Raw genomic sequence first — 20,672 nt, forward strand, 5'->3', positions numbered from 1 at the left:
TTGTAATAAAAAAAAAAAAATACTTGGCTGTGTGTTTTAGTTCAAAAAGGACAGTTTGTTTGTGAGTAGGCATGTACGTTTCAAAAATACAATGTCAAATTAACAAGGGACACCAACACCAAGCAACCTCTTTTGATGTTAAAAAATACAAGATAATAATGGTGATGTGGTAACTTGACACACAAAACGACAAAAAATATTATGGAGATCACTATAATAAAACAAAAAATTTCGGGAAATCTTGAGAAAAAAAATAAAAGTAGATCACTATAAAAAAAAAACAAATAAACATTATTCTGGATAAAAAAAATAAAATATGATTCAGGAGATCACGAGAAATAATAAGAAATCAGTTTGTCAGAACTCTGTGTGAATATCAGCAGCAAAGCAACTTCATTATTCTAGCATTATAAAGAAGAAGAGAATGCGCTGCATTGAAAGATTTAAAAATTTGCAGCGTGACAAATGTGCTATCTCCATTACGAACGCTAGTTTTACAAAACTGAGCGCTTCCGTCTCATAATTGATTCAGAGCATGCATAGAATTTTGTGTCTTGGACTTGTGTACACACGATCGGAATTTCTGACAAGGTTTTTTGTCGGAAAATTTGAGAACCTGCTCTCAAACATTTGTTGTCGGAAATTCCGACAACAAATGTCCAATGGAACATACACATGGTCGGACTTTCCGACAACAAGCTCACATTGAACATTTCCGTCGGAAATTCCGACCGTGTGTACGCGACATTAGATATAAAAATTTGGATGTGTTAAAATCCCCAACTCATTTCAAGGATATTTAAAAAAAAAATACAAATTGCAAGTCATTGGTAAATTGACCTTATAATGAATTTACAATGGATCTGATGTGTGAAAGTAGAGATACTGTATATAATTAAGTGTGTTTTCCACAGCGATTCCATTACAAAACACTAATATTTTGGACCAAATTAATATTTACACAAGTCTTTTTCGACCAGGGTTCCATTAAACTATATGGTTTCTCCAGAGGTTGCTAGCCCAGATAGCAAGCATTTGTGCTGCAAGTTTGAAAATTACTTGCTAAGCTATTGCTAGACTGTTCTCTCTATTAAATGGACTCCTCAGGCTACCAATTTTGCCTGTCAAATAATTGATGTCTGCCATGGGGTACAAAGGCTTCACCGATTTCAATCGTTTATACAGTTTTGCCTTCCTCTTTATTTTGTTATGGCCCCTAATAAATTTGTATTAAGAAAAAAACACTTGGCTATGTGTTTTAGTTCAAAAAGGACAGTTTGTTTGTGAGTAGGCATGTACATTTCAAAAATACAATGTCAAATTAACAAGGGACACCAACACCAACCAACCTCTTTTGATGTTAAAAAATACAAGATAATAATGGTGTTGTGGTAACTTGACACACAAAACGACAAAAAATATTATGGAGATCACTATAATAAAAACAAAAAATTTCGGGAAATCTTGAGAAAAAAAAAATAAAAGTAGATCACTATAAAAAAAACAAATAAACATTATTCTGGAGATCTGGCGAAAAAAAAAAATATTATTCACGAGATAGTGAGAAATAATAAGAAATCAGTTTGTCAGAACTCTGTTTGAATATCAGCAGCAAAGCAACTTCATTATTCTAGCATTATAAAGAAGAAGAGAATGCGCTGCATTGAAAGATTTAAAAATTTGCAGAGTGACAAATGTGCTATCTCCATTACAAATGCTAGTTTTACAAAACCGAGTGCTTCCGTCTCGTAATTGATTCAGAGCATGCATAGAATTTTGTGCCTTGAACTTGTGTACACACGCTCAGAATTTCCGACAACGTTTTTTGTCAGAAAATTTGAGAACCTGCTCTCAAACATTTATTGTCGGAAATTCCGACAACAAATGTCCGATGGAACATAAACATGGTCGAACTTTCCGACAACAAGCTCACATTGAACATTTCCTGTCAGAAATTCCGACCGCGCATACGCGACATTAGATATAAAAATTTGGATGTGTTAAAATCCCCAACTCATTTCAAGGATATTTAAAAAAAAAATACAAATTGCAAGTCATTGGTAAATTGACCTTATAATGAATTTACAATGGATCTGATGTGTGACAGTAGAGATACTGTATATAATTAAGTGTGTTTTCCACAGCGATTCCATTACAAAACATTAATATTTTGGACCAAATGAATATTTACACAAGTCTTTTTAGACCAGGGTTCCATTAAACTATATAGTTTCTCCAGAGGTTGCTAGCCCAGATAGCAAGCAATTGTGCTGCAAGTTTGAAAATTACTTGCTAAGCTATTGCTAGACTTGCCAGTCTTCACAAATTTGTTGCAAAATTGCAGTAAGCCAGCATTGCATGACTCCAGATCAACTTTCTTTGAAAACATTCTGCAAGTCTGCTGCAAGTTCTGATTCAGTTATGTTGTACAATAGTCATCCCACCACAGGGGTGACTGTGGCTGAATTTTTATGCTGTAAATTTGTAGAGCTCTTGCTCTAGACCAGTGATGGCGAACCTTGGCACCCCAGATGATTTGGAACTACATTTTCCATGATGCTCATGCACTCTGCAGTGTAGTTGAGCATCATGGGAAATGTAGTTCCAAAATATCTGGGGTGCCAAGGTTCACCATCACTGCTCTAGACTCACCACTGCAACTTGGCTATGGCTAGAGACTTGCCACGCAAATTTGCTTCATATTGGAAAAGTGTCAACTAGGACTTGTGCTTCAAGTGCTCTGCAAGTGTACAACTTGCCCGTGAAAATGTGCAGCAAGTTAGACTTACAATTCAACACTGCCACAAATTTGTGACAAGTTATTCTTGCTGTCTGGGAGAGTTTCTTTGAGCAATCAACAATTTCTGCCTTTCAGATAAGTAATCACTGACATCAGGGATCTTTTTAGCTCTCTGCAATGTGGGCATTCTTTCCACTGAGGACTAGTGTGAGGGGCATTCTTCCCGCTATCATGCTAATACAGTAATCAGTGCATTGTAAATATAGTTCAAATTTGCAAGGGTTCCCTGATACCAGAGAGTGATTTCAAAGGTTCAAATTTGTTAAAAACATTAAGAAACATTGATTTCAAGTTTGCATATAAACATTCTGTTGCTATCTGACTGATAATCAGGGAGTATAGAAGTCAATAAATGGGCAGCAACAGTGGCAAGAGAGCAATCAAAATAAATAGCAATAGTCCATCAACCTATTGAAATATTATTTTTAATCATGTACATAATTTGTTGAGAAAGGCAGCATGTAACATGAAATTGCTTAAGTTGCTCTATCAGTAGTGCTAATTAATACAGGAATATGCCATTTTGTAATGCTTGGTGTAACTTCTTACTATGTATGGTCATATTAACTGGAAGTAAGCATTTTATACCACCCGCATACAGATTCACACAGCACAGTCTGATTTTAAAAAAGTATAAAATTGTCATCTTATGCATCATGCATTGCAAACAGGATCAAGATTACAAAATAGACCCAATTTATAAAAGTTGCCTCCTCTCTATTTACAGTTACATCCACTTGATTTTATTTAGAAAATTAGAAAATCACTTATTTTTTTATTGTTTCATTCCTCATCTGGTGCTCTTGTCTAGAAATATCTTAACAGCATATCATCTTGCAATATCAAAATGAAATGAAAAGAAAAAATAAAACCAAAATTGACTTACTCTTAAAGCTCTTCATCACAGCTGCCATTGAGATCTCCAATAAACCTTCCCCAAATCCATTGCATTAGATATATTGCCAATTGTCTCTGTAAATGTTGCCTAAATTCAGAATTACCTATTACACACTGAGAGAGCTGCTCTTTATTTGCGGAATTTGGCAACACATAGCCCGAAACTCTCAGGCACTCGCATTTTAAAGCATTGCTTTAAATTGGGCCCGTCACTCAGAATTAACATTTACAAGTTCAGTCCTAATTAATGAGAGCCTGGGGAAAGCCATTCTCAATGGACTGTCATTTTAAGGGGAAGCAAGACACTCCACCTCCTGTTCCATACAAAGTCCATGTCAATTAGACAGCTTCCACGTCTCTTGCTGTGGTAGCTGATCTTTTCATGAGGACAACATGGGAGGGGGTATGTTTTTAGTATGTTTTGTTTTTAGAACTTTTCCAGTTCATCCTGCATATCGACTTGTTATTCACATATTATCTTACCTATACAACCTTGGTTGCTAATAAAAGATATGGTTTTATACAAAAAGTTACTAACTGCTTCAAAAATTAGAACACACTGCTATGGTAGCATCAGGCAGCCCTTGATGACTATACTTTTTTTTAATAACCATCCATAACCATCCAGCATCATTGTAAGAGTTTTGTTAGCTGTTCCATATATGAAAATAAAATACCTATTGAACCTATCATAAATCTTGAGAGCTAATACCTTCCTGCACTGTCTGCCTCTGCTGACTGTTATCAGCTGGCATTGTTCCCAGAACAACTCCCCATGTGTTATGGAAAAGAGGAAAGGAACAGGTATTATGTAGTCCTGTCCTAGGGCAACAAAGCAGCACCTCCATAGATACAGTACAGTAAGTGAGCAATGTCACCCTGAAACAGGAAGTGTTTTAATGGCAGGTGTCAAAGATTTGTTTCTACCTTTGGAGTCTAATATACTCCCATTATAGGTTTAGGTTAGCCCAGCCAATATTCCATCTTCACTGTCCTCTCCAATACATCACAATTCAGGGTTTCTCCATTCTTGCCAATGTTTGTTTTTTTTTTCCACAAATTTTTATTGTGTTTTTAAAGGAAATATACAGCAAGAAACAAAGTTGCGGACGTAGCCGCTTCATTAGCAATGGACAGTGAGGAGTATCTTGTTGAAGTAGTCATACAGTATAATATGATACACATAGTGGTACTAGTGTCATACAAATGGTATCAATGTTACAAGGCATTGATAAAACTGTGGTTAACAGAAGGAGAGAAAAAGAAAACTGTCTAACTGCAAGGCCCATAGTATAATAGACATACCAAACTCATTTGTAATTAAGGGGTCTTAGGTCTAAGGAAGGATACTCAGAGCTCATCTGTTGGTTTTGATTTGAAGCATGAGAGCATGTAAAGATAGAGATAGAAAGAAAGAATAGCGAAGATGTAAGGTGAGGACGGGGTGCCTTAAGATGTAAGGTGAGGACGGGGTGCCTTAAGTGGCCATTAGTGGGAAGGGGAAGGGTGAAAGAAGAGGACAATATTTTCTCTTCCACCCAAGAAATGTTTGGGTAACTATGCTTGGTTTTTAACATATTCATCTGTCGTACTGAAATGCAGCCAACAGGACCATGTGTTCCTGAATTTAGAGGGGGTATCTTTCGCTTGATGTACAAGTTCCTCCATTTCTGCAATTCTTTTTATATGTTTAAATTAATCTGCAATGGTTTGGGGATCCGAGGCCATTGAGCAGTGATGCATATCCTGGCTGCATTCACAAGATGCATGGCTAAAGAACGTAAGTATTCAGATTTTGGAATTGTTGAGTGGTGTAGCAAAAATTGCACTGGCGATTATTCCAGTGAGAAAGTGGGGATTTGGTTTGTGAGCCGGTGGACTTCTTTCCAGAATAGTTGTATTCGAGGACAGGACCACCAAATGTGTAAGAGCGATCCCAACTCTTTGTTACAGCACTGGGGGGAGAGTGTAGGTGAGATCTTATGTAGTTTAAACAGGATCTTGTACCACCTGGAAAAGATTTGAAATCCGTTTTCTTGCATGTACACATTTACTGTCCTCTTGTGGATCAATGTATAGATATTTTCCCACATGGGCTCTGAGAGATCTAAAGATAGTTCCTGTTCCCATCTACGGCTGGCTAAATTGCACTTAGGGTCAAGGTCGGCAAAAAGCATAGCATATGTGTCCAAAAAAGTAGGCAGCCTCTATCAAAGAATTATTCTGCGCAGACATTGGGATAAGTCCTGACGTCTAGAAGAAAGGAGGCAGACATGCATGATGGGAAGTCCGGGTGGCGTCAGGGGGCCTGGGACAGATTTGATTTTATATTTACGGCAGGCTTCAGCAATGGTTTATTTGTGTGTCTCAAGGGTGATGCCCCTGATTCGATGGCTGTCTATAGGTCCAAGGAAAACACACTAGATTTTTAAGGTAGCCCTGGTCTATGGTCATTGTTATACCCCTTATTTTGTCCCCTGAAGAAGATATCGATTGAAGTAATCAAACTGCATTGGGACCCACATGGTAATGGTTTATTTGTGTGTCTCAAGGGTGATGCCCCTGAGTCGATGGCTGTCTATCGGTCCAAGGAAAACACACTAGATTTTTAAGGTAGCCCTGGTCTATGCTCATTGTTATACCCCTTATTTTGTCCCCTGAAGAAGATATTGATTGAAGTAATCAAAATGCATTGGAACCCACACGGTAGGATTCATTAATGGAGAAATTCTAAATGCTAATCATTATTCATAACAATTAATCTACTGAGGATATATAAGGGGGGTTGTTAGTATGTTCAATATCAATATGATTCTACACCAGGATTATGTATATTTTATGATGTGCTATGTTTTTAATACGGCTTTGCATAACTAAAGTTGGCATTGTTCATTTTATATATCAATGTGCGGTAAATGACTTAGGCTGCATTAAAGTCCCAAAGGGAAATATAGGAGGCAGTTAAACTATGCAGCCATGTGTTAGCCTACAGAAACATGGAGAAAGAGACATTTCCCACTTTACAATCATTTTTTTACATTCTACAGAGATACTGATGTCATACTGCATCATTTCCCTCTGGCCAACAGGCTAAAGCCAAGCAACCCCATAGACTTCAATGCAGGATGCTTGGAATCCTGGGAATTGTAATCCAAAATGACTATCAATGTATTACAGAAACTGACTTTCTAAACTACAGATTCCAGTGTGCCCTGTGCACCAGGAGGCGTTAGCAAAGAATTTTGCATTAAACTGCCCAGGAAAATGGGCTGTCTTGGTGCTGAGGAAAGCAAGGAGAGCACATATGCTGCAGACTGACAGCCTGGTAAGAGGCCAGATCAGCAGAGAATGAGCCTGAGACCCAGGGAGAGATGCCCGTAGCCGCTCAGCATAGACCACAGCGATCATACTTGCACTGCTGCAGCAGGGAGACCAGAGTGTGTTCTCACACTCTCCTCTGGACTGGTGAGAGGGCTCATCGCCCACCATTCACACTGTTGGCAGGAACAGAGTCACTGGAGACTTACTTAACTCTATTACAGCTATACTTCATCTGTGCCATACCTTTTCAGCATCTACAGTATACCACATCCATACCGCATCTATACTGCACCTATACCAATGCTATACTGCACCTTTACTGCATCTGAGCCACATCCACCCTTGCTCCTGTCCGAAAATTATACTGAACCTATACTGCATGCAGTATGATGATGCAACCTAGCACAACCTGATTGTAGCAGTGGCAAGCCTCCATCCCTGATATGTATTAAACAACAGAAAGAAGAATGGCGGAGTAGAGAGACACGCGTGCAGAGCACGGACCATTCCCTCCAGCGTTTTAATCTAATCGAGCTCTGAGGGCAGTACTAGCGTCTAGTAGCTACAGCTGTACCTGACTACCCCAAGGGGATGAACAGTCTAAGGAGAAAGGGAGAAGAAAAGCAGACACAAAAGAACCCCTCACAGCAGGAGATTAAAAGTTATTTTCCACGTACACGAGCGGCCACGGCACGGGCTTCAATGCTAGAAACGAGGGAGATAACCAGAACAGAGATCCCGATGGCTGCACCCCGTATGAGCCTACCTTTCACGCCGGACATGTTGCAGGAGCAAGAGGTGAGGCAGACGGGGCCAGGGGTGCAACTGGAGCGGCGAGGGGCAGTGGATGTGCTTCCTGGAAATTTGAATCTGAAGGCGATCTTACAGGCACTGCCGACACGTAATGAGATGGAAGCTCTGGTGTCCCGCCTGGAGGAGGGACATAGAAGGGAGCTGCAGCTGATTCGGATGGAGGTGCAAGCCCTGACAGATAAGTTTAAAATGGAAGAATCCGCAATAGTTAGGTTGGAGGAGCGGATGCTTACATTAGAAAAAGAACAGTCGTCTCAAGCTTCCTCCATGCAATTAAAATTGGAAGAATATGAGGACCGGAGTAGGAGGAATAACCTCAGATTCAGAGGAATTCCTGAGGATATTGAGGAGGGACAGCTGTACAGGACAGTGGCATCTATATGTTAGAATCTACGTGTAACCACTGCCCCAAGGGAGATCGAATTTGATAGACTGCATAGAGCCCCATGGCCACGTTCTACAGATTTGACCAGACCTCGGGATGTAATTGGTCATTTGCACCGATATGCACATAAGGAGCTGATCAGTTGGAAAGCTTGGGAGACAGGTCCGATAAGGTATGAGGGAGCCTTGATCAGTATCCTCCCAGATCTATCTTGGGCCACCCTTCAGCGGAGGGTGCAACTGCGTCCACTTTTAGAGAAGATCAAGACATCGGGAGGCTCATACCGCTGGGGATATCCAATATCCTTGACGGTGAAGAAAGGGTCAGCTGCCTTCCTCCTACTGACACCTGCGGATCTCCCAGCTTTGTTCTCATTTTTGGGAACAGAGCGCTGTAATGTACCGGATTGGCTCCAGCCAATAAAGAAGAGACAGCAAAAAGGGGGGCTCCGCAGACTAGGGCTGAAACCTCCCCGGGGAGTGGCGAAGAGCAGCAAGTACAGCAAGCGCCAGAGGTGGAGATTCCTCCCAGAGACTGTGAGTCATAGGGGAATATATCCCCCCCTCCTGTAAATCTGACTGCGTTTACTATGAACCCACTTACTAGGAATCCACTCATAAACCTATTCATATGACTTCTGCCCTGTATTTTTAGGAGGATGGATTTTTTTTTGTTTTTCCCTCTCCTTAGTAGTCTATGTTCTTGTTTTTGAGCAGTCCACCTTACCCCCCCCCCCATTCCCCCTCCCACCCCAACCCATCCCCCCTACCTCTCTGCCCTTCCTTTTTATTTTTGTCAAGTTCCTGCACTGCCCCAAGCCGATATAGAAATATCATGAACTTTAGGAGGTTAGACCCCTCCTTTCCCGGAATACCTGATGACAGGAAGTAGTCTTTGCTAATATGAAAATATGTAGAGTAACCTTGTTATATATGTTGAATATAATTATGCGGGTTCCAGAGGGTGGAAGTATTAGGAGGGAGCTTGGGGAGAGATAGGGGGAATCCCCCCCACCTACATGTAGTGTAAAAATTATGCTCTCGGAAAAATCTGTCAGGAGGTTTCCTCTCCCCCAGTGGATTGATTTTTCCCCCTCTCTCTCCTTCCCTCGTCTGGGATGGTTTTAGGTGCTGTTGAGTTTTGTCTCGGTGCCAGCCTCTGCGAGGGGGATGAGGGGGTGGGGGAATTTGAAATGGAGGGGGGGGGGATAAAGTTAATGAGAGATTGGGTGAAACTGAAACCGAAACTGAAAATTTACATACATATATATACATGTTGTAAGAAGGTGGAGGTCACTTAATATGGGATATAAGAGAATCACCATAAACTGTTCACTATACATATCAAAGGGATTTTTTTTTCTTTTTTTTTCCCTTTTTTTGGGGGTGTGTGTGGGGAGGGAGGGATAGAAGGTGGGGGGGGGGGTCGTAAGGGGAGTAGGAAGTGAAACAAGGTAACAGGTAAGGGTCATAAACAAGAATTAAAGATATAAGATGCACATATCACATATAAATCACATATCACATATGTTTTTTGGTGTGGAAGGAGTGTGAACGGGGAATCTAAATAAAAATTATATGGACACAGGGAAGGAGATTAAAATAGGTAGATGGAATAAGCACGAATATTGACATAAATAAGATAAATGTATGTATAACTGGATGTAAAATATCACCCTCTATGTTATAGTAGCTCTGGAGATGGAGGAAGACTGGGGAGGGTAGTGGATTGAAGGGGGAGGAACAGGAACAGAGGCCTATGGGGGCTGTGCCCGTTATCGGGACTTCCCATTGATCAGGTTAAAGAGGTGAGGAGGGGGTTATGAGGAGCGTAGGGAGAAGTACATAGAGGGGATTGATGGGGATGGGGGAAGCATAGGGCGCAACAGTACATCACTATACTATATTACACTATATATCCTGCGCTGTGGGAGAGGGGGGGAGGCGAGGAGAGGGAGGATAAGGGAGGGATAGATTTATTTGATGGGCCTTTTTCTTTTTTATGTTTAGAGATATGAAGGGTGATGCGATACCCCTGTTAAGAGTTGGGGAGTAATACCCCCACGATGAATTGACAAGATAATAAATAATAAAATGATAATGGAGCCACAATATGTTGTAATGTTGTGACGTGATGTAAAATTTCCTTTTTGGGGCTGCACTTTAGAGTAACCATCGATAAATGTGGTAGTAAAAATCTGTAGGGGAACTGAAAACATACATCTGGAGAGTGGAGAAGTTGGTGGTAGAAGGTTTATGTAAACTGAATAGGAGGGGGGAGTGGTGAGGGATAAAGGAAAATGCAGACGCTGCATCAGAGGATAAAGATACATAAGGAAATAGCTGGAGGGAAAGGAAGGAGTGCTGTGCCAATTCGGCCATAGCCAGCCACCCCCCATATTCGGCACCTACGGAAACTAAGTACCCCTAGGTAGGTGCTGTGAAGTTTAGTTTAGCTGTTCTCCTTTTTTTTTTTTTCTGCGCCCCGGTCTGGAGAGGATGGAGGGATTACGTGTAACATCATTAAATGTCAGAGGACTTAATGCCCCCAAAAAACATAAAATGTTACTAAATGACCTAAAACGCCTTAAAACTGATGTGGGGATGGTGCAAGAAACACACCTGAAGGTGGGAGTATTCCCTTACCTACAGAATAGACATTTCCCAAATGTATACCATGCCTATAATCAGGCAGCTAAAACTAAAGGTGTTGCTATTTTAATCTCCAACCGAATTGCCTGGTCTCTGATGGATAAATGTCTGGATTCAGGGGGAAGATATATCTTCCTCAAAGGATTTATAGGCAGGTGTAAAGGTGACCCTAGCCACTATCTATGCCCCAAATGTACATCAAGATAGTTTCTTGAATAAAGTTCTATCAAAATTAATGGAGTTTAGGGAAGGAAAACTGATCGTGGGGGGGACTTTAATGTCCCCCTAGATCCTAAATTATATACCTCCACTGGAACCTCTTTGGTTCCTAGTGGAACTAGGAAGTGTGTTCTCCGGAAGCTTCACGAACTTCAACTAATAGACGCTTGGCGGGCCTTTCATGCTGAAGAGAGGGACTATATATACTTCTTCAATCCCCATCAATCATATTAATTGATTTTTTTTCTAATACCACAACAGATACTCCCTATGGTACAGGATATATCAATAGGAAATATAACCTGGTCAGATCATGCGCCAGTCACGATCAGGATTTCCCTGTTGGGCACAACCCAAATGAGGGAATGGAGATGTGCTTAAAACGAAAGCTTATTACAGTACCCTTAAATCCAAAAGGATCTAACCAAAGAAATTACTTGGTATTTCCAGACTAATGATAATGGGGGGAGTGACCTGGGAATAGTGTGGGAAGCCCATAAAGCGGTAATCCGAGTAATTCTAATAAAACATGTCTCCCGAATAAAGAAGGCCCAAGAAGAACAAACAAAAAAACTATTGGAAAAGATACAGGAAATAGAGACACAACATAAGAGGTCACCAGAAAAGGAACTATGAATTGAATTAGCACATCTGAGAAGACAGTTATCTGATCTCCTTTGTTACAAAGCAAAGGCAATACTACAACAAGGGAGGAGGGTGATATATGAATCCGGAGACAAGTGTGATAAAGCGTTGGCAAGAAAACTAAAAACACGATCATATATACCATATATTAAATCAAAAGGAGTTCCAAAACTTTCAATGCCGAAAGACATCGCAAAGGAATTTAGAGAGTACTATACCTCATTATATAACCTCCTGGTGCCTTCCTTACCCCCCATGTCTTTGGAAGAATATATAACCTCCTCACAATTAGTTTGATTGCCGTCCTCAATTCGAAGAAAATTGGAGACACCAATCACAGTGGAGGAAGTGTCCACAGTAATCAAGACAATAAAATATGGGAAAGCACCCGGTCCAGACGGGTTCTCTATACAGTATTTCAAAAGTTTTTTCCATTATTAGGCCCACATATGGTAAAAACATTCAATGTATTAGGACAGAAAACAAACCCTCCACCTGATGCATTAAAAGCACACATTGCGGTAATCCCGAGAGAAGGGACAGATTAGTCGTGTGCAGTAGTTACCGACCGATTTCATTACTGAATGTGGATTTGAAAATATTCACAAAGACACTTGCATCCCGCTTACAACTCCATCTGACGCAGTTGGTACATTTGGACCAAGTGGGGTTTACCCCACACGAGAGGCTAGAGACAGTACTATTAAAGTATTGAATTGGGTCCAATATGTAAATCAAAGGAAGATGCCAAGTGTCTTTGTGAATACAGATGCGGAGAAGGCTTTTGTTAGGTTCAACTGGACATTTATGATAGAAGTGCTAAAACATATGGGCTTGGGAGACCGAATGTTACATTGGGTAGCCAGGATATACTCAACACCGCAGGCCCTGGTTAAGGGTAACGGGATACACTCAGAAACAGGCAACAGACATTTATGCCCTGAATTTCCCACCATCACTTAGGGAAGTTAGAATATTATTAGATAGATGGAATAAAACCACACACTCTTGGTTCGGGAGATGTAATATTCTAAAAATGACCAAAATTCCTGTATCTTTTCCAGGCTTTACCTATTTTTATCCCCATAGTCTTCTTTAGTCAAATTCTGGCCGAGTTCACAAAATTTATCTGGGCAAGTAGACACCCAAGTGTCAATAGAAGTCTGCTGACTCTGTCTAAAGAGGCAGGAGGAATAGCGGCACCAGACTTATATAAATATTATCAGGCCACCCAGCTCAGTAGAATAATTGACTGGTGTAGACATGGGGACTATAAACTGTTGACCACCATTGAACAACAAATAAGCCCAGTTCCATTAAATAGAACCATATGGTGCTAAGCAGCCTTACCCACCATTTTAAAAACACACCCAACGATAGGCCCTACACTCCGTATAGGTTCTAGGATAATTCAGAACCCTAAATTTTCCACTCCAAAGTCACCTCTGTTTCCCATTTTGGGAAATCCAGATTTCTCTCCCGGCCTAGAGCCAGGAGTTTTTGGGAAACTGAGAGAGAAAGGATGCTTTCAAGCCTCGCATTTTTCGATATCTAATAAATGGCCAACAATAGAACTCTTGATGCAAAAGGGAGGACAATATGAAATACCTTTCTGGCAGGCGTGACAGATAAGACTTTCTGGAAACACTGGGACCGACAGAAGGTTATGGACAACCATGCACAAAATTGGAGATATATTGTGAGGAGAAGGAGCCCCTCCCCCATACTATATCTAAGCTGTACGCATTTTTGACAGCACCTCCAGAGGACTTTATAATGACAAGCCTGGGTAAGTGGGAGAGAGATTTGGATCAAGCGTTTACACCGGAAAAACGTCAGAAAATAATACACCTGACGCTAAAATCGTCCAGGTGTACTAAGATAAAGGAGCTGAATTATAAACTATTAACAAGCTGATATTATACTCCGTCAATACTGAACAAATTCTTCCCAGACACCTCAGATGGTTGCTGGAGAGGCTGCCAAGAACAAGGTACTATATTTCATATTTTTTGGTCGTGTCCAGTAATTAGACAGTTCTGGCAAGAAGTACAGAGAATTACTCAATTATTATTTTTCCTATTATAATGTTCACAAATCCCAATTGAGAAATATAAGAGTTCGGTGGTAAGCCACTTGGTGAATGCAGCAAAAAGCTCCATTGGCTCCTCCCATGTGTTGGAAGGAGCCAAGAGCACACCAGATTTCTATGCTATGTGGCTTAATAAAGTTAGAAGAATTGGAATAATGGAAAATCTGATACCTATGTCCCCGGAAAGAATGGAACGTACTTCCCAAATATGGGCTCCCTGGGAGAAATTCTCACAAACGGAGGAGGGGAAAAGGTTGATTGGTGAGGAGCAAGGGGAGCAGGACATGTAGGAATGGTAACTGAGGGGATATAGTTAAATGATCCTGAATCCCTCTGCACGGGGAGGCCATTGGGGGGGAGGGAGTGGGGGGGTTCCCTTTTTTTTCTGTTTTTTTTTTTTTTTAATTTGTCGCTCATTTCTGAGGCCCTTTTAGGGCTCTGGGCCACAGAGTAGGGGCTGGTAAAGGGGAACTGTCTTTGTCCTGTATGTATCCCTTATAGTTGAAGTAGTATGACCCCGAGTTGGGTGGTGGGATGATCCTGACGTGCTTCCCATCGATCGCTCCACCACAATTGGGAAAGTCCCACTGGTGGTGCAATTGGGAAGCCATAGTCTGCCATTCCTGTGGGTTGGAAGGAAACTGTGGAAGTCAAACAAGAAAAAAAAATTGTACTTTTGCACGTAACATTGCAAGCAGATTAGACACAAACATTCTTGGCCAACATAAGTATAACAACATTTATTGAAATGAGTATTTAAAGACAAAAGTACAAGGTCAATTTATCAGATTCCTCACCCCCTCTGGTGGCCCATTGTAAACATTTTATGGTGGGGGGTAGATGGTTTGGACAGGCAACCCTCTCCACTTCATTGAGAGCTGAATGCATAAATAATGAACTACATGCTTTGGTGAATTCATCCATAAATGAGACCACAAAAAAGGTAGGTATAGTGTGTATGGGTTTGGCAAAGTCAACAGATAGAGTATTGGTATCGGTTGACTTAGCGGTTGGGGGGAGGGAGGGTTAAAAATGAGTTTAGCCCCCCCAAAAAAAGCCTCTTGCACTGTGCCTGAATTTAAGGACAACAATAACATTTGGACACATTTTCGGGGGGTGTTTATGGCAGGCACTACAATGGAGCTCATAAAACACATTGTTAAGTGACTAGGAGAGGTGTGTATGGGCCCGGGTAGCATGCTGGGGAGGTTAGTGAAGGCAAATATGCACGAAGGACAAAAAAGAAGTATTAAAAGCTTACAGCATGCATGAGGACAAAGAGGACATTCACAGCATATTACAATCATGGTAATTATGTAATGATGAAATGAATACAATACATTAGCAAACATTAAATACATAGAATGTGATGTTAAAGGATAAAACTTACCCTAATATAGTCCGTCTGCAGGACTTGATTTATGGCAGAACAGGTCTCTGGAATAATGATTCCCAGAGCCTGGGCGGAGATCCCAGTCGTGAACTTGATGTCCTGGAGACTTCTCCCCATTGCCAAGTACAGCAAGGTGGCGACAAGCCTTTGCTCGGGAGAGATGGCTTGCCACATGCAGGTGTTCTGCTTCGTAATATAAGGGGACAGCAAAGCCAATAGACGGTGAAAGACGGGGTCCGTCATCCAGAGATATTTCCTAAAATCATCAGGAATATTCTCCTGGAGCTCCCACAAAAAAGGCATATGACATAATTATTGGTCATAATTAACCACTTCAGCCCCGGAAGGATTTACCCCCTTCCTGACCAGAGCACTTTTTACAACTTGGCACTGCGTCGCTTTAACTGCTAATTGCGCGGTCATGCAATGCTGTACCCAAACAAAATTTGCGTCCTTTTCTTCCCACAAATAGAGCTTTCTTTTGATGGTATTTGATCACCTCTGTGATTTTTATTTTTTGCTCTATAAATGGAAAAAGACCGAAAATTTTGAAAAAAAACGATATTTTCTACTTTTTGTTATAAAAAAAATCCAATAAACTCAATTTTAGTCATACATTTAGGGCAAAATGTATTCGGCCACATGTCTTTGGTAAAAATGTCAATAAGCGTATATTTATTGGTTTGCGCAAAAGTTATAGTGTCTACAAACTAGGGTACATTTTCTGGAATTTACACAGCTTTTAGTTTATGACTGCCTATGTCATTTCTTGAGGTGCTAAAATGGCAGGGCAGTACAACCCCCCCCAAATGACCCCATTTTGGAAAGTAGACACCCCAAGGAAATTGCTGAGAGGCATGTTGAGCCCATTGAATATAATTTTTTTTTGTCCCAAGTGAGTGAATGACAAAAAAAAAAAAATTTACAAAAAGTTGACACTAACTGATATATTGCTTTATATTTTGACAAAAGTTGCGTGAAAGTGACAATTTTTTTTTTTTTTTTGCACAAAGTTGTCACTAAATGATATATTGCTCAAATACATTTAACTGCTTCTCCTGAGTATGGGGATACCACATGTGTGGGACTTTTTGGGAGCCTAACCGCGTACGGGGCCCCGAAAACCAAGCACCGCCTTTAGGATTTCTAAGGGCATACATTTTTGATTTCACTCCTCACTACCTATCACAGTTTTGAAGGCCATAAAATGCCAAGATGGCACAACTCCCCCCCAAATGACCCCATTTTGGAAAGTAGACACCCCAAGCTATTTGCTGAAAGGCATGTTGAGTCCATGGAATATTTTATATTTTGACACAAGTTGCGGGAATGTGACACTTTTTTTTTTTTTTTTTTTTTTGCACAAAGTTGTCACTAAATGATATATTGCTCAAACATGCCATGGGCATATGTGGAATTACACCCCAAAATACATTCTGTTGCTTCTCCTGAGTATGGGGATACCACATGTGTGGGACTTTTTGGGAGCCTAGCCGCGTACGGGGCCCCGAAACCAAGCACCGCCTTCAGGATTTCTAAGGGCATACATTTTTGATTTCACTCCTCACTACCTATCACAGTTTTGAAGGCCACAAAATGCCAAGATGGCACAAACCCCCACAAATGACTCCATTTTGGAAAGTAGACACCCCAAGCTATTTGCTGAGAGGCATGTTGAGTCCATGGAATATTTTAGATTTTGCCACAAGTTGCAGGAAAATGACAAACTTTTTTTTTTTTGCACAAAGTTGTCACTAAATGATATATTGCTCACACAGGCCATGGGCATATGTGGAATTGCACCCCAAAATACATTCTGCTGATTCTCCTGAGTACGGGGATACCACATGTGTGGGACTTTTTGGGAGCCTAGCCGCGTACGGGGCCCAGAAACCAAGCACTGCCTTCAGGATTTCTAAGGGCATACGTTTTTGATTTCACTCCTCACTACCTATCACAGTTTTGAAGGCCATAAAATGCCAAGATGGCACAACTCCCCCCCAAATGACCCCATTTTGGAAAGTAGACACCCCAAGCTATTTGCTGAGAGGCATGTTGAGTCCATGGAATATTTTATATTTCGACACAAGTTGCGTGAATGTGACACATTTTTTTTTTTTTTTTTGCACAAAGTTGTCACTAAATGATATATTGCTCAAACATGCCATGGGCATATGTGGAATTACACCCCAAAATACATTCTGTTGCTTCTCTTGAGTATGGGGATACCACATGTGTGGGACTTTTTGGGAGCCTAGCCGCGTACGGGGCCCCGAAACCAAGCACCGCCTTCAAGATTTTTAAGGGCATAAATTTTTGATTTCACTCCTCACTACCTATCACAGTTTTGAAGGCCACAAAATGCCAAGATGGCACAAACCCCCACAAATGACTCCATTTTGGAAAGTAGACACCCCAAGCTATTTGCTGAGAGGCATGTTGAGTCCATGGAATATTTTAGATTTTGTCACAAGTTGCAGGAAAATGACAAACTTTTTTTTTTTTTTGCACAAAGTTGTCACTAAATGATATATTTCTCACACAGGCCATGGGCATATGTGGAATTGCACCCCAAAATACATTCTGCTGATTCTCCTGAGTACGTGAATACCACATGTGTGGGACTTTTTGGGAGCCTAGCCGCGTACGGGGCCCCGAAACCAAGCACCGCCTTTAGGATTTCTAAGGGCGTAAAGTTTTGATTTCACTCCTCACTACCTATCACAGTTTTGAAGGCCATAAAATGCCCAGATGGCACAAACCCCCCCAAATGACCTAATTTTGGAAAGTAGACACCCCAAGCTATTTGCTGAGAGGCATGTTGAGTCCATGGAATATTTTATATGTTGACACAAGTTGCGGGAAAGTGACACTTTTTTTTTTTGCACAAAGTTGTCACTAAATGATATATTGCTCAAATATGCTGTGGGCATATGTGGAATTACACCCCAAAATACATTCTGCTGCTTCTCCTGAGTACGGGGATACCACATGGGTGGGACTTTTTGGGAGCCTAGCTGTATACGGGGCCCCGAAAACCAATCACCGCCTTCAGGATTTCTAGGGGTGTAAATTTTTGATTCACTCCTCACTACCTATCACAGTTTCGATGGCCATAAAATACCAAGATAGCACAACCCCCCCCAAATGACCCTATTTTGGAAAGTAGACACCCCAAGCTATTTGCTGAGAGGCATGGTGAGTATTTTGCAGCTCTCATTTGTTTTTGAAAATGAAGAAAGACAAGAAACAAACATTTTTTTTTTCTTTTTTCAATTTTCAAAACTTTGTGACAAAAAGTGAGGTCTGCAAAATACTCACTATACCTCTCAGCAAATAGCTTGGGGTGTCTATTTTCCAAAATAGGGTAATTTTGGGGGGTTTTGTGCCACCTGGGCATTCCATGGCCTCCGAAACTGTGATAGGCAGTAAAGAGTGAAGAGTGAAATCAAAAATTTACGCCCTTCCCCGTATCCCCGTACTCAGGAGAAGCAACAGAATGTATTATGGGGTGTAATTTCACATATTCCCATGGCATGTTTGAGCAATATATCATTTAGTGACAACTTTGTGCAAAAAAAAAAAAAAAAATTGTCTTTTTCCCGCAACTTGTGCGGACTCGACATGCCTCTCAGCAAATAGCTTGGGGTGTCTACTTTCCAAAATGGGGTCATTTGGGGGGTTTGAACTGTCCTGGCATTTTATGCACAACATTTAGAAGCTTATGTCACACATCACCCACTTTTCTAACCACTTGAAGACAAAGCCCTTTCTGACACTTTCTGTTTACATGAGAAAATTACTTTGAACCCCCAAACATTATATATTTTTTTTAAAGCAAATGCCCTACAGATTAAAATGGTGGGTGTTTAATTTTTTTTTTTCACACAGTATTTGCGCAGCGATTTTTCAAATGCATTTTTTGGGGAAAAAACACACTTTTTAAAATTTTAATGCACTAAAACACACTATATTGACCAAATGTTTGAGGGAATAAAAAAGATGATCTTTGGCCGAGTACTTGGATACCAAACATGACATGCTTTAAAATTGCGCACAAACGTGCAGTGGCGACAAACTAAATACATTTTTAAAAGCCTTTAAAAGCCTTTACAGGTTACCACTTTAGATTTACAGAGGTGGTCTACTGCTAAAATTACTGCCCTCGATCTGACCTTCGCGGTGATACCTCACATGCATGGTGCAATTGCTGTTTACAATTGACGCCAGACCGACGCTTGCGTTCACCTTTGCGTGAGAGCAGGAGGGGACAGGGGTGCTTTTTTTTTTTTCTTTATTATTTTTTTTCTTTTTTATCTTATTTTTAAACTGTTCCTTTCATTTTTTTTTTTATCATTTTTATGGTTATCTCAGGGAATGTAAATATCCCCTATGATAGCAGTAGGTAGTGACAGGTACTCTTTTTTGAAAAAATTGGGGTCTATTAGACCCTAGATCTCTCCTCTGCCCTCAAAGCATCTGACCACACCAAGATCAGTGTGATAAAATGCTTTCCCAATTTCCCAATGGCGCTGTTTACATCCGGCGAAATCTAAGTCATGAAATGCTCGTAGCTTCCGGTTTCTTAGGCCATAGAGATGTTTGGAGCCACTCTGGTCTCTGATAAGCTCTATGGTCAGCTGGCTGAATCACCGGCTGCATTCTCAGGTTCCCTGTTGGGACAGGAGAGCCAGAGAAAAACATGGAAGGCGGTGGGGGGGGCATTCCCTCCCACTGCTTGTAAAAGCAGTCTAGAGGCTAATTAGCCGCTAGGATTGCTTTTACATGAAAGCCGACCGCTGGTTGAAAAGAATGATACCAAGATGATACCTAAACCTGCAGGCATCATTTTGGTATAACCACTCAAAGTCCAGCAACATACCAGTACGTTGCTGGTCCTTGTTGGGCATGTATTGTAAACTTTTTTTTCATGCAGCCTGTGGGCTGAACGAAAAAAAGAGATTGATCGGTGGGTATGCCCACCATTAGAATACCTCCCTTCATCCACCCACTTCTAATGATGGGCATACATGCACCATATATATATATATGCCGAAGCATGGGGGCATCCTCCCGCAAAAGTTAGGAGCAAATCGCTCCTCCGCCCTCTGCTGCCCCCACGCTTTGGCATATATGCTGAAGTATGTAACTGTGGTGGTGAAATCACCTCCGACAGCGCTGGAGTCACGGCTTTATGTATCATGGGAGCAAAGGCTGTTGCTGTCAAGATAAATAAATCCGCGCTGCAACTGAATGGCGTACCTGCTAAGCAATTGATGGTTAACAATAAAACAAAGTAACATTACAGTATAACAGTAAGACTTACTATACCTGCAAAGCAAATAGAAAAAAAATAGTAAAAAATAATACATTTAGCGCAACCTGTGCCTAAAATATATATATGCCGAAGCATGGGGGCATCCTCCCGCAAAAGGTAGGAGCAAATCGCTCCTCCA

This window comes from Aquarana catesbeiana, linkage group LG11 (assembly GCF_042186555.1).
Source record: "Aquarana catesbeiana isolate 2022-GZ linkage group LG11, ASM4218655v1, whole genome shotgun sequence".
NCBI classification, from domain to species: domain Eukaryota; kingdom Metazoa; phylum Chordata; class Amphibia; order Anura; family Ranidae; genus Aquarana; species Aquarana catesbeiana.